The 13722-nt window shown below is 47.3% G+C and overlaps 1 protein-coding gene and 1 pseudogene across 4 annotated transcripts in view; both read right to left on the reverse strand.

The window, feature by feature from the left end:
- Positions 1-13722, reverse strand: part of RPH3AL (rabphilin 3A like (without C2 domains)) — a 136741-nt gene that overhangs the window by 111167 nt on the left and 11852 nt on the right. For 2 of the 4 annotated variants that reach the window (XM_043478590.1, XM_043478552.1), the window contains exon 1: positions 4963-5104. The exons of 1 other annotated variant lie outside the window; for it this stretch is intronic. The gene's annotated coding sequence lies outside the window, so the exon portion shown is untranslated. Of the gene's footprint in view, positions 1-2146; positions 2170-4962; positions 5105-13722 lie in introns of those variants that run through there. One more of the 4 variants, XM_043478572.1, reaches the window with a different exon arrangement.
- Positions 439-542, reverse strand: LOC122425722 (annotated as a pseudogene).

Consider the following 13722-nt stretch of genomic DNA (forward strand, 5'->3'; position numbering starts at 1 on the left):
GTGTTAATAATGGGACTTCCCTGGTGGTACAGTGGTTAAAGATCCACTTGCCAATGCAGGGGACACGGGTTCTGGAAGATTCCATGTCCCATGGGGCAACTAAGCCTGTGCTATGCAACTACTGAGCCTGGGTACCCGAGAGCCTGTGCTCCATGAAAGAAGCCACCCCAGTGAGAAGCCTGGGTACTGGAACTGGAGAGTAGCCCAGTGCGATCAGAAATAAATATGCGTGGGAGTCCCTGACCACGGCAATTCTATACCACTGAACCACCAATGCAAGCGTGATAGTGATACATTATTGTAAACTAAAGCCCATAGTTTTCATTAGGTGGTCACTCTTGGTGTACACTCTGTGAGTTATGACAAACGTATGACACATTAAAAAAGTTAATAATGGGAAACTGGGGTAAGGGAGAATGTGGGAACTCTACACTTCACTCAATTTTTTGCTATAAACTTAACCGTATGCGTGTTGTCAGGCCCGAGAGCCTCTTCCATCCTTGTCAAGGGGAGTGCTAACCTTCTCTCCTTTCATACAACACTTTTCTATAAACTTTAAAAAAAAATTTAAGTCAAATGCTACCAGTGAGATAGGGGGAAGTTTTTTCTCTTTTTTTTGGGAAATTTTTTCTTAATTTTCTTCTATAGACAAAAAATATATTGCCCTCATCTTCACCAATGAGAAAGAATCTTGTGACACTCTATAATTAGATGTGTATAAGCTGTCATACTTTTTAAATTGTTTTCGCATTGATTAACAATTTGATCTCCTCCTATCTGCAAACGAGGAGAGTGCGTACTGTTTGTGCCTTTATTCCACAAACATCTCCATCCATATCTCATGGCTCACATGGCTGGGAGACACAGCCTAGCACTGAAGAGGGAAAGGTCTTCATTGGATGCGTCACAATTTGAATGCATGCATTTCTTTCTTTACTTGTTAATCTCTGTAAGGTCTGTAGGGAGAGAGGTCACCTCTGTTTTGTTGGCTTTGAATACCCAGTGCAAACTGTATACGAGTGGGAGGAATCCTGAATGAATCAGACAATATCTCTAATAAATGCTGGGACTGTACCAAGAAGAGTGGGAGCAAAGAGCAGGCTCATTAGGCATTCTCTCTACAGCAATCACAGAGGACTTCCAAGTGGAAGAAGGTCTAGCAGAGAGCTGAAAGAGAGAAGTAGGGCTGTGGCAGGCATTCCAGGAAGAGAGTTGTCCTGGTAGAATTGCCAGAAAGGCAGAGGGCTCTCTGAAAGCTAGACTGGAAAGTAGCTCAGAGAATGGCTGGTTAAGGCCATAGGCAATTAGGACACAGCTCCTGGGCAATAATTTATGGCAGGTTGAGATCAGAGACCTGGGGCTTCCTGGTAAGTCGTGAAAACAGCTACGTGCATGCTTAGATGCTCAGTCGTGTCCGACTCTTTGTGACCCCATGGACTGTAGCCCACCAGGTTCCTCTGTCCATGGGATTTTCCAGGCAAGAATACTGGAGTGAGTTGCCATTCCCTTCTCCAGGGGATCTTCCCAACCCAGGGATCAAACCTGCGTTTCCTGCATTGTAGGCGGATCCTTTACAGCCTGAGCCACCAAGGAAGCCCAATTTTGTTCTCAGACTTTCACCTGAGTGAGGTCAATAACAGCGGAAAGCGAACACAGATTCCCCTCCTCCCTACATGCACCTCCCCCGGCATCTAGGGAAGGGGAGTGTGGCCAGAAACAGCCAGGCCAAAGGCAGCGTCTCCAAGTTTAAGATTTCCCATTCTACACCATGTGAATTAATTCTTTTAAAATTAAAACAACCCTTCTGGACTTCCCTGGTATTCCCGTGGTTAAGAATACACCTGTCGAGGCAGGGGACACAGGTTCGATCCCTGGTCCGGGAAGATCCCAGGAGCCGTGGCTCAACTAAGCCCAAGAGCGGCAACTAGCCGCGCTCTAGAGCCCAGGCTCCGCAACCAGAGAAGCCCCTGCAATGAGAAGCCCAAGCACAACAAAGACTCAGCACAGCCAACATTAATTAAACAAACAATGCTTCTCCCCCACCCTAAGTAATACCCTCCCAAAAAATGAGTCCTGATAAAACTAATGTTCAGAATTGCAAGTCTAGTTTTATATCACAACAGCAGTAAGAGCGGTGAACACTTACATGGCGCCGTGGCTGTATCGTAACTCACGCATTCCCTGAAGCCACGCTGGGGGTACCCAGCACCCCCATTTTGCACCCCAGCACACTACAGGGAGCGGCCCCACGCCAGACAGGGAAGCACGGACGGTGAGCTCTTTCTCCCAGGTGACATAGCTGGTGACAGTCTTACTCCCACAGACAGTCCCAGCGTGTGAGTTTGGAATCAGGCTCTGCAGTGAACCTACTATGTAATTTGGGAGTAGCCACATTTCCCCACCCTTTGTTTCATCCTCTGTACAATGCAGGTCATGACACTGTCCCCAGCAGGTCTTGTCCAGGGTGAACGGAGTAAAAGTTCTAGACACAGTGCTTGGCCCAGAGCTGGCCCTCAAAGGGAAGAAAAAACCTTGTTTTTAAATCAAGCCTGCTTCTGAACTCCTGGGGATAGTCTCTGAACTAGAAGGAAAAAAATGGAACAATTAAACAACAACAACGAAAATCTGTGACCCTGACGACCACAGGCTCAGCTGATGAATGAAATCTTAGCCCAGGGCTGTTAGCCAGGCTGTCCTGACCAAACTGCAGGGCAGGAAACCGAGTGCTTCCTCTTTCTGCAGGAATCGGTTCTCTGACCCAGAGAGGAGCTTCCTGCAGCAGACCCCACCCGCTTCCCCCAGAACATTCCACACTCAGCGAGGAGATCCCAGGAATGGGCCACTGGGCCCAGCTGGGGGAGACAGGCACCTCCCTTTCGGGCCTCCACACACAACTTCTGATCCACACCCCTGCCCAGCTCCCACCACCTCCCCTCAGTTCAGTTCAGGGCTCAGTCGTGTCCGACTCTTTGCGACCTCATGGACTGCAGCACGCCAGGCTTCCCTGTCCATCACCAGCTCACAGAGCTTACTCAAACTCATGTCCAATTGAGTCGGTGATACCATCCAACCATCTCATCCTCTGTCATCCCCTTCTCCTCCCGCCTTCAATCATTCCCAGCATCAGGGTCTTTTTAAATGAGTCAGTTCTTCCCATCAGGTGGCCAAAGTATTGGAGTTTCAGCTTCAGCATCAGTCCTTTCAATGAATATTCAGGACTGATTTCCTTTAGGATGGACTGGTTGGATCTCCTTGCTGTCCAAGGGACTCTCAAGAGAGAGACCCAGAGTTGGCTCATCAACCCAGAGCTGCCTCTCTCCAATGTCTCTAGGCTGCCAGCCAGCGCCAGCCAGCAGGAGATGGGCCAGTGGCTGAGCTTCTGGTCCTCAGCCATGACTCTAGTTTGGCTTCTTACACACTTTTTCCTTAGGCCCCTGGCTGGTCATCCTGCCTCATTACAAACAATGGGTACCAGGACTCTGTCTCTTCAAGGACAGTCATGAATCACCGCCCCCACTCCAGCACCTTCAATGGCTCCCACTGCTCAAGTTTGGAGTCCATATCCTGGGATTCAAGATCCTCCACAATGCAGTCCAAGCCCAAAGTCCAGTCCCTACAGGACTCATGTGCTCTGTGCTGTGGTCAGTAGCTCAGTCGTGTCTGATACTCTGCCACCCTTTGGACTGTAGCCTGCCAGGCTCCTCTATCCATGGGATTTTTCAGGCAAGAATACTGGAGTGGGTTGCCATTTCCTTCTCCATATGTTGCAACTAAAATGGATACCAAGATTTGCACACACTGGGGATTGGAGGGAGATTCAGGAGGGAGGGGATATATGTATACTTTGAGTGGATTCATGTTGTTGTATAGCAGAAACTAACAACACTATAAAGCAATTATCCTCCAATTAAAAAATTTAAAAAAAAGATTTTCACACACACATTTGCACACCCGCTGGTAAGATACACCCTCTCCCACCTCCATCTTGCTAGATCCTACCCCTCCCCGACACCAGCTGACTCTTTCAGGAGCCCTTTCCTTTCTGAGCCTCTGAATTCCTCCAGCACACTGTTCCCAAACCTCAGGCATCCCCATGCCACCTGCCATCCATACTACTCTTTACTTAATATTTCTCTTTAAGTCAACTCACTCTTTTACTTAAGTTTATTTTTTAAAGGAAACTCCACCACAAAGAGAAAACCATATCTTTTGCTATAAATAGAAGGGAACTTTAAAACAAAAAGTCATGGTCTAATGCACACTAAAATAAATACCTAATCATTACAATGTTTAAAGTGCTCATCTGTATAAAATACTTACTATTACTGTATGCATGCGTGCTCAGTCTTGACCCAACTCTTTTGTGACTCCATGGACTTTAGCCCGCCAGGCTCCTCTGTCCATAGGATTTCCCCAGGCAAGAATACTGGAGTGGATTGCCATTTCCTTCTCCAGGGATCGAACCCACATCTCTTACATCTCCTGCATGGCTCTTGGTTTTCCTGGTCCTGTCTCACAGTCATCTGGAGACCAGACACAATCTAGCCCCCCTTCCAGTGCCTTCACATGCAATAAAAAATATTTAACAAACAGAAAGTTCCAATTTGTTCAGTTGTAGTAATGGGGCCCTTTTCTCCCCCTGGCTCTGGGCCCATTTCTTCCAAAGCACACATCCCCTCCTCCATCCACCCCTAACCTATCCTGGCCTACAGGATGGTGCAGAAAGTGTAGCAACTGTCAAGGGGGTGCAGGGGTGCTCCTCCCTTCTCCAATCCCTGCCCCCTCTCCCTGGGAAGCCACAGGCCTTGGAGTAACCCAGAAAAAAGCAAGTCAACCATTAACACTGCTCTCCCAGCAGACACACCCTTCCCGGGAGTTAGCAAAGTTCTAGGAAAAGCCTTGGCTCCAGAAAAAATGAAATCTTCCCATCCCCTCACTGCCAAAGACCCCCAAAACACCTACCAGGAACCGAGGGGTCTTGGCCTGGGCCTGGCCCTGCTGGCGTCTAGAAGGAGGCGGGTCCCCTCTCCCCCGCCATGCGTTGTCAGGGGCGACCCTGATGAAGATCTGAATCACTGGGACTTAAGTCAATAAGTGGCAGCCGCGGGAAGGCCCAGCTGGAGCCAAACCAAGGCCTGGATTCTCTGGGTGGACTGACACCCAGCTGAAGCCAATCCATGGGTGACCAAGTTCCTCCTAATGACATTTTCTAAAGCTGAACAGAGGAGGCTGGGGGGGCTACAGTCCATGGAGTGGCAAAAGAGTTGGGCACGACTTAGCAACTAAACAACAACAAAGTCAAACAGATGAAGGACACCTTCTATTAGAGGGAGGCCTCTCTTGGGAATGTTTGCATTCCTTTTTTTTTATTGTTTAAAGTCTCGCCACTTTTACAAGTTTTAAGGACTTTGTTGTTGTTTTTTAAAAGGGCACATTTTACGGAAAGGTATCCAAACTATTCATTCCAGGCAGTGACTTCCTGAAACTTCGACTGCTGGGGGTGGGACATCCATCTGGGTGTAGCTCCCTACGAAGAAGGTAAGCTGAGGCCTAGATAACATGACCAATGACTCAAACACATGGCCTCCCACGTGCATCTCGAGGAGGGCAAAGGTCATGCAGGGAGGAGCTGACACCTGCCTGAAGGGCCAAGGAAGGTGACAAGGATCCCATTGTTGACTTTTCAGAGTGCAAACAAGCTAATGACAGGAAGAAAGGTGGTGAGAAGAAGAACACCACATCTAGCACCTAATCCCCAGTGGGGAACAAAAGCAGGTGCTGCTAAGCGGGGGGGATGGACATCATCACGAAGAGGTTCTCAAAATGGGTTTCATGGTTCCAGCCATGCCTGAATCAGTCCTTTGATCCCCAACTTGCCAGGTCCACCGAGTCCACTTTTCAGTGAAACTAGTTTGAGTTGGGTCTTTGCCATTTGTAATCAAGAGTCCTGAGTAAGCCACCCACCCAGGGGCAGGAAGGAGTAAGAATGCACCACAGGTACTAACCACACACACTCAGCACCCATCATCACCTTGACGGGTCCCTCTGACAGACACCTAGACGCGGTTTACGGCAAACACACCTCCAGTGGACAACAGGACATGGTGTCCCCTCCTGCAGAGGTGCTTGCCACAACTTCCCGTGGCTCTCCATCCAGAATTGCTCAATGACTCCTGATACCACCATCACCCCCAGAGCTGGAACAGCACGTGGTTTCATCCTGCACGCCAGCTCCACATCGCTGGTAATGCCTGCCTGGAACACCATGCTTGAAGGACTGCAAGGCTCTCTCTGGCCTCAGTGGGAAAGGGTGCTGATTAGTGATGGCTGGCACGAGGGGAGGAACAGAGAGTATCAGTACATGTGCCACGTATTTCGCTTGCCCCTCAGGATCTCATAGATGACCACCCAGGCAAGAAATTTCCTTCAAATCTAATTGCCTGGAAAAGCCCTCAGCGTCTGGTCCCCTGCTCCTTATGGACCTCACGAACTGTGTAAATAATACATTTCCCCCCCCTGCTTTGATCACTCATTAGCTCAGAGTTAAATCTGTGGCTCAACCACAGTAAACCATGCACAGCTCAATGGCCTGAATATATAGCCTAACTCTTGCCCTGGTTGTGACTTTCCAGTAAATTTAGGTTTCTCCTGACCTTATTTTTATGGGTTCCTATTAATTACATGGGCTTCCCAGGACACAGTGGTAAAGAATCCACCTGCAAATGCAGAATATGCAAGAGACGTGGGTTTGATCCCTGGGTCGGGAAGATCCCCTGGAAAAGGAAATGGCAACTACTCCAGTATTCTTGCCTGGAGAATCCCATGGACAGAGGAGCCTGGTGGGGTTAGAATCCAGGGGCTCACAGTCCAGGGGCTCACAAAAGAGTCAGACACAACTTAGCGACTAAACAACAAAAATACATATACAAACAAATATTTAAAAAATCTACACATAGCTGTGGCATTAAGTATCTACTTTAGCTCTAGTTTCTTATATATTCAAGGGGTATAGAGAAATATATGTTCTTATTAGTATCTCAATTCCTTTATAGAAAAAGATGGAGGCATAAATGGAGAGATGGATGGATGACAGACAGGAAAACCAGGAAGAATAAGCCACTGTCTGTGCCTGAGAGAATTCAGAAGATCATTCCACTCTGTTGTGAACAGAGTCCAGGATCCAAGATGGGAAGACAGGCTTTCAATCCCAGCTCTGACCAGTTGTGTGGCTGTGAGGGGGAAAAATTCCTCACATACCCACTTCATCCCATGCCCAGCCAACCTGAAGGTTTATCAGCTATTAAATGCATATAAAACAATCTGTCCTACTTCCCTCACTAGATTATAACAGAAATTAAACGTGGAGGTTAGTCACTGCTAATCGGAGGTAAGGCACCAGCCGTGTGCATGCCTCCAGCATCATTATCAGCATTGATAACAACATGCCAGGCACCCAGCGCACAGCCTAAGTCAGAAGATGGCCAGCCACAGAGCTCCTAGAAGTGCTGCAAGGAATTCAAAGAGAAATGAGCCTTTGGAACTCACATCTGCAGGCAGGATCCTTCCCTGCCTCCCACTCTGATGTCTGAGAGAGCTCCCGAGTAAAGGACTTCAATTCCCTGCTCCTCACAGCAAAAGAAAAAGCCTCATCCAGGATCAACCCCCTTCTTAGCCCTGGAAATGGCCCCAGGCATGAAGGGCCTGGGGCGCCCAGTGCCCCCTCCCTCTCCCGACCACAGCATCCCTGCCACAAAGGGCAGATGGCACAGCACACATTACCTGCAGGCCTGCTGAAAGCAGTGAGCTGAGGCTGGTAGCCGTGGGGTTGGGGACGTGATTGGCAGCTGACCCTCACACCTGCCTCCCGCCGGACCTCACCATTTCCTGACCCCTCTTGTCCCCAATCAGAGGCCCATTTATTCCACAATCACCAGGGTTTCCAGGCACCTGAATCAGCACCGATGAGTTTCAAACAGCAGGTGAAAATGAGACAATGATAATAACTGGGGTCCTTTTCAATGAGCTTTTCAGCAGGGCGTGAGCTAGACCTTGCTTTTCAGGAGAAGCAGACAAAATTCACAAAGGTAGGAAGACTAATTCTAAATTCTGGAATGTTCCCTGCCTGGCGAAGAGTTGAAAGTGAAGGCCCGGGGGTGGGGGAGGTGGACAGTCAGAGGGCTGTTTCCAAATAAATTCAAGAGACAAAATAAGGTCTCGTGCAGTTTAAAAGCAAATCCATCCTCGGCAGAGCATTCTCCAAGGTGGGGGTGGAGGGACCCTTGCCATAGGCCACTTGCATTCCATCAGATGCCCCTTCTTCCCCCTGGCTTCATTGTGGACTCCAGAATCCCTGAGTTTACACAAGGACTAGTGACTCTTCCAGGGGTGCACTCAGTCCAAGCTGGCATATTAGAGGTCCCTTCCTTGAGAATCAAGGACAGTGGCTGAGAGACTGAAGTCTCAACTGCTCTCTGGAACAATAAGATGCAAATGAATGGGGCTAATGGAGGGGTCATGCTCCCCAGGTGGAAATGCCCGGGAAAGAGAAAGGTGGTCTGCAGTTGAGAGCCAGGAGAGGAGAGCCGAAATAGCTGAGCAAACGCAAGTCAGAGAGAGGGCTCCTGGGCCTTCCTCTGATCCGTGTGCTTGATCCAGCCCTTCCTGGGGCCTGAGCTTCTGTGAGATACTCCAGTGTCCTGGCAACAAATGCCCATTTCCACTGTTTGCAGCGAGGCCAGCCCTAGTGAGCCACAAGTTCTATTTAGCCTGATTAATACGATGTCCATTTCCCTTCCCCCAGCTCGTTAAGCATGGACATCTCAGCCACTCTCTGGGCTGATTAAGAATATATGCAAGTGAAAGTGTGGTCGTTTAGTTGTGTCCGACTCTTTGCCATCCCATGGGCTGTTGCATGCCAGGCTCTTCTGTCCATGAAATTCTCCAGGCAAGGATATGGGAATAGGTCGCCATGCCCTCCTCCAGGGAATCTTCCAGACCCAGGAATTGAACCCGGGTCTCCTGCATTGCAGGCAGATTCTTTACAGTCTGAGCCACCAGGGAAGCCCTTAAGACTACCTGGGGGGATGCAAATCAGTGGCCGGTGGAGAGAAGAGGTTACAGTGCCAGAGGGACTCAGGTCTGGCTCCATCTAGTGGGGTGACCTTGAACTATAACCTCCCTGACGGGCAGGTTCTTCTCAATTGGGCTGCCGCGGGTGCCTCTTAAATCCACTCCTGGCCCTCTCCAATCTGTCTGCATCACATATTCACAAAGAGCTCTTCGAAATGCCAGCCATTTGTAACCATTAGGGAAACCATCAGCTGAGTCTTCTAGAGATGCCCTCAGCCCAAACTGGCATATTGAGGTCCCTCCTTTGAGAAGCTAGGAAATTGGCTAAGAGAGTGAAGTCTCAACTCAACTGCTCTCTGGAATTATAAGATGCAAATTTAGGAGTTAACGGAGAGGACATTTTCCCCAGGTGGAAATGCCCAGGGAAGAGAAAGCACCTATGAAACCATCCATGGAAACCCCCCAGCGACTTTCTACTAATGATAAAACTGAAGACTGCCCACGCCAGCCCAGCCCACCCGGGGCCTCCGTAACACACTACACTCTTTCCCCTTGGGGTTGCGGACACCATGATACTCCTCCCGGAGAATGCTTCCCTTAATTCTTCCTCTTCCCAACCCCCTTTTACCCAGTTACCTCTGTTTTGATTTTTTTTATTAACATCAATATTGAACCTTAACTTATGTACTATAAACTTCACCCTATTAAAATGTACAATTCAGAGGTTTTAGTATATTCACAGTTTTACAACCATTACCACCATCTCATTCTAGAACGTTTTCATCACCCCCAAAAGAAACCCTGTACCCATTAGCAGTCACTCCCCATCCTTCCCTCTCCTCAGCCCTGGGAAACCACGAATCTACTTTCTGTCTCTATAGGTTTGCATATTCTAGACATTTCATATAAATGCAATCACACAATATGTAGTCTTTTCTCTATTTCCTTATTTTGGGCTCTAATCTTTATTACTTCTTTCCTTCTGCTTGCTTTAGATTTAGTTTGCTCTTTTTATCCCCTAGTTTCTTAAAGTGGAAGAAGGCTATTGGTTTTAAGTCTTCATCTTAAAAAAATTATATATATATATATATATATATATACATATACATATATTTGGCTGTGCTGGGTCTTGGTTGCAGCATGTGGGATCTAGGTCCCTGACCAGGGATGGAACCCAGGCCCCCTGCTTTGGGAGTGCAGAGCCTTAGCCACTGGACCACCAGGGAAGACCCTGTATAGGCATCTTAGATTCCATACAGGGACCTCTCACTCTCGAGTTTCCCCCTTCGCTAAGTTACCCCTCATCACCCTTTCAGGAGTGACCCAGTTTACCACATGACACCCAAACCTGCATCCCAGCCCACAAGGTCCTTTTTCGGGAAGCAAGAAGAGGTTCCCCGTGGTGGAGGAGCGTCTCTTCCACCTGTTGGAAAATGGCTATCATGAATTGAAAACCCTAAAATAAGATGCTACACGGCCATGTGTGAGAAAGTCGCCATCATAAAACCACAAACGGAAACCCTATTCCGTGCGGTGCCCTCATAAGGTTCTCAAACCGCAAAAATGACTTTGGCAGAGCCACCACGATGTCCACAGTCACCTGCAGCTCTGGCCAAGCAAGATGCTCAAAGCAGCTAGTAACCCGCTCCGCAGAACTCTGCCAATGCGGAGATCACGTGGTCAAGAACTGTGTCCACTTTCTGCCATGCTCAAGTCGAAGGTGGAAGGTCCTAACAAGCCCAGGAAGTAGGAGAAAGGTCTTCGAGTCCAGCTTGGGGTCATCAGCCCCTAAGCAGTGACTTCTGCAAATGAGGAAAACCACCAGCAGGATTAGGACGGCAGGTAGAGGTCACCGCAGGAACAGACTCTCAAGAGAAGCAAAGGAATGAAATCTGGGAAACACGGACAGCAGCTCGGTGGCTGATCTAAGATGTGGCCTGGGCTAATATCCACCATTTGGAGTTAGAATTTCGCATTCATCTCTGACCTTTTCTTGGCGAATCTAACTCATGGCACCGTCCCCTGATCAAACACCTGCCCAGACCCTGACATTAACAAGGACAAGCGCTGACAATGCTTAGACCAGTTGAAATTGGGTCGTTTCCTGTCACTAATCCATGTGATTTGATGACATTAAAAAAAAGAAACCAGAAGAGAATTCATTTCTTTTCTCCTTGTAAATGAGGCTCCACTTAAAGCAGAACAATTTCAAAGTTGAGCTTTCTTAGGTGAAGGGTCCCTGAGGGATGGTGCAAAAGAACTCGGGGTCTAGCCCTTGTTGTCTGATTATAGTACCGAATACTCCCTCATCTAACCCCCCTCAACCTGCCCTCTACATTGAAGAGAAATAAACTGGTTTCCAAAAATGAAGTTCGGAAAATAATAGACACTCCTATATTTCACCTAAATTAAGCCAGCATTCTCTATTAACTTTCCACTGGGGACCAAGAGAAAATTGTTTCAAAACTGGGAACTAAATTTAAGGTTATGGGGGTAAAAAAAAACAACCTTCGCCAAGCCCAAAGGTTTGAAGTAGATTTGCCTCACACTTTTAAAAGTTAGAGGTAAAGTGACTACTTGTTTGAGAGGTCACCTTGTCATGTCAGCCCAGGAATTATGGGTTCAAATGGGGTCATGGAAAAATTCAAGGATCGGGCTTCCCACGTGGCTCAGTATAAAGAATCCCCCTGCCACTTCAAGAGACACAGGCTTGATCCCTGGCCTGGGAAGATTCCACGTGCCTTGGAGCAACTAAGCCCATGCACCAGAGTCCGGGAGCCATAACTACTGAGTCCACGTGTAGCAAATGCTGAAGTCCACGTACCCTACAGCCCGTGCTCTGCAACAAGAGAAGCCACCACAATGAGCAGTCCGCGCACTGAAGCTAGAGTAGCCCTCGCTCTCTGCACCTAGAGAAAAGCCCTCACAGCTACAAAGACCCAGCCCAGCCAATAAATAAATAAATACAATTCTTTTTAAAATTTAAGTATTGGTTAAAGACAGCTTCTACTCTGAGTTTTAGCAATAGGACACATTCCACCAAACTTTTGGTGCTATCCGTGGGGCACGTGGCAATGAACAGGATTCTTGGATTGCAAGCACCAGAAACCAGCTGTGGCTGACTTAAGGAGAAAGGGATTTACTGACGGGATACCTCATAGCCGGGAAATAATGGGAAGGCTAAAGATCCTAACATGGAAGAAGACAAGAACCCTGGCAGCTACAGGGTCTGAACCTCATGGTCTAATCAGCTGCTACCACGAGAATAAGAGGCTCCAATATCCTTTCCCTTCCTGCTTCACTCTGCTTAGATTTCAGATCCCAGAAAAAATGATCAAGCAGAGTAGCCTAACTTGGGTCAGCATCCCACCTCTTGACCTGAGTAATGGCTACCTAGCTGTGTTTGCTTTGTAAAAAATTAGGCAAGCAAAATATTTAGAGTTTATGCTGTTTTCTGAACGGATCTTAAGATTTTTTTTTTTTTTTTATTGTGGACCATTTTTAAAGTCTTTAGTGAACTTGTTACAATACTGTTTCTGTTTCATGTGTTGGTTTTTTGTCCGAGAGGCATGTTGGATTTCAGCTCCCCAACCAGGGATCGAACTAGTACCCTCTGCATTGGAAGGCAAAGTCTTAACTACTGGACCACCAGGGAGGTCCCCTGTATGGATCTTACACATCAATAAAGCACAGAGTTACACCTAACCAGCAACTCCACCCCTAATACAAGTAAAACATGGGAGAGAAATAATACATAAAATTGAAAACATAAATCAACAAGAATACTTACGGCCACTCCATTTATAATAGCCTAAAACTAAAAACAGTCCAAGGCTCTATAAACAGGTAAATGGATAAGCAAATAGCACATATTCAGACAGTGGAATACTGCTCAGCAAGAAAAAGGAAGCAACTAAAATTAAAAAAAAAAAAAAAAGGAAGCAACTACTGATACACACAGGGCCAGCTCATTGGAAAAGACCCTGACGCTGGGAAAGAATGAAGGCAAAAAGAGAAGGGGGCAGCAGAGGATGAGATGGTTAGATAGCATCACTGACTCAATGAACGTGAGTATGAGCAAAATCTGGGAGAGAGTGGAGGGTAGAGGAGCCTGGCAGGCTGCGGTCCATGGGATCAGAGTCAGACATGACTTAGCAAGTGAACAACAACTGATACACACACAACAACAGGGAAGAATCCTAAAACATTATGTCAAGTCAGAGTGAAAGAAGCCTTTTACAAAAGAGTACATACATGTGATTCCATTTATATGAAGTCCTAGCATGGGCAAAACTGATCTGGGAAAAAAATCAGAATGGTTGATTCTAGGGAAGCTGGGAAAGGATTGCCTGGGAAGAGGCATGAGGGAACTTTCTAGGGTGATGGTCATGTTCTCTGTCTTGAAAGGGGTCTGGGTTGCACAGGGATATGCTTTTATCTGAGCTCTTCTGATGAAACATATGAGATTTGTGTATTTCATTGTTATGCACACTTTACCACAAAAGAAAAGACACATAAACAAATACTGAAATCCAGTTAATGATAAGCTTGCTGAAGTATTTGACAGTTTTATCCATCAAAAGATGCTATTAAGATGGTGAATAAGCCAGCCACACACCAAGACAAGTATTTGCACCACATAATAAACAAAGG

The sequence above is a fragment of the Cervus canadensis genome, chromosome 1, assembly GCF_019320065.1.
Source record: "Cervus canadensis isolate Bull #8, Minnesota chromosome 1, ASM1932006v1, whole genome shotgun sequence".
Classification (NCBI taxonomy): domain Eukaryota; kingdom Metazoa; phylum Chordata; class Mammalia; order Artiodactyla; family Cervidae; genus Cervus; species Cervus canadensis.